Genomic DNA, 1,704 nt, shown 5'->3' with positions numbered 1-1,704 from the left:
GTGGTGGGGTACAGACACAGAGAGAGACTTTCCTGGAGATAGGCAGGCCTTGCACAATTCCGGACTGCAGCCAGATGGCAGCTGCCCTCAGGAGGTCTCCACATGATAGACCCAGAAACACACGGGTGATGACTTCCAAGGAGGGGTGTGAGCTGTGCTTTGCTGTGTGCCCTTTGCCATCATCAAGGCGGAAACCCAAGGAGAGTAGGAAGATCAGGGCCTCAGCCTGGGGCATTCACACACCTGCTCAGCAGGGGCAGATCTTTCCATTTCTCCACTGGAGAACTGTGGGTGTTTGAATCCTTCCCACCAGCTTCTGCAGCTCTGAGGGTGGTAACGATGCATTTGTAAGGTGCAGAGAAAATGAAAATGTTTCTCCTCTGCTTGATGAGGTATACGTGTGTGAAACACCGTGGTGAATTCAATCTTTCCTCTTGATTTTTGTAAGAATAATGAATTTATATATAGTAAAGATTTATTTTATGTGCATTAGTGTTTTGCCTCTGTGTGTGTGTGTGTGTGTGTGTGTGTGTGTGTGTGTGTGTGTACCAGATCCCCTGGAACCGGAGTTACAGACCATTGTGAACTCCATGTGGATGCTGGGAATTGAACCCAGGTTCTCTGGAAGAGCAGTCAGTGCTCTTAACTGCTGAGCCATCGCTCCATCCCCAGCTTTTTATATATTTAAAAATTAAAACATAATCACATAATTTCCCCCTTTTTTCCTTCTTTCAACCCCACCCACTTGCTTCCATTCAAATTCATGCCCTCTTTTCTCCATTACTGTGACATGTACATACATATGCGTAATATGTAAATACCATCTGCTCAGTCCATTTAATGTTACTTGTATGGACCTGATTTTAGGGCCAACCAGTTGGTACTTAATACCCAATTACTGGTCTAATCCCTGGGGAAGACTTTCACTCCCAGCATCCCTTAGTTGTCTGTAGTTCTTTGCTTATAGTAGGCACATGGGATTTCCCCCTCCCATGGTAACATGTTTATTGGTGAATGACCTTTAAAAAAATCACTTTGTTGTAAACAATTTGCAAATAAAGACCCCAAGGTATGTATGTCTTAACAAACATCTACACAGTTGGAACAGCCGTTTTGAAGTCATGGAGCTTCTCTTTGGATTTTACGCTTTCACTATCAATTGTGTGTGTGTATAATTATATATATTTATTTTTTTTTCGAGATTGAGTTTCTCTGTAGCTTTGGAGCCTGTCCTGGAACTAGCTCTTGTAGACCAGACTGGCCTTGAGCTCACAGATATCCACCTGCCTCTGCCTCCCAAGTGCTGGAATTATAGGTGTGTGCCACCACTGTCTGGCTCTCAATATATATATATAAAATTATAAATGTTTTATTGACATTTATTGAGCTCTACATTTTTCTCTGCTCCCCTCCCTGCCTCTTCCCTCCCCCCTTCAATCCTCTCTCAAGGTCCCCATACTCCCAATTTACTCAGAAGATCTTGTCTTTTTCTACTTTCCATGTAGATTAGATCTATATAAGTCTCTCTTAGTGTCCTCATTGTTGTCTAAGTTCTTTGGGATTGTGGTCTGTAGGCTGGCTTTCTTTGCTTTATGTTTAAAAACCACCCATGAGTGAGTACATATGATAATTGTCTTTCTGGGTCTGGGTTACCTCACTAAAAGTAATGTTTTCTAGCTCCATCCATTTTCCTGCAAAATTCAA

General features: G+C 42.6%; 1 protein-coding gene across 1 annotated transcript in view; it reads left to right on the top strand.

Annotated features, from left to right (window-relative positions):
* The window catches only part of Trpm1 (transient receptor potential cation channel subfamily M member 1), a 102,364-nt gene that overhangs the window by 11,885 nt on the left and 88,775 nt on the right, over nucleotides 1-1,704 (top strand). The gene's annotated exons all lie outside the window — the stretch shown is intronic.

The sequence above is a fragment of the Microtus ochrogaster genome, chromosome 22 (genome assembly GCF_000317375.1).
Source record: "Microtus ochrogaster isolate Prairie Vole_2 chromosome 22, MicOch1.0, whole genome shotgun sequence".
Lineage (NCBI taxonomy): Eukaryota > Metazoa > Chordata > Mammalia > Rodentia > Cricetidae > Microtus > Microtus ochrogaster.
This window is presented reverse-complemented; position numbering and strand designations above follow the sequence as displayed.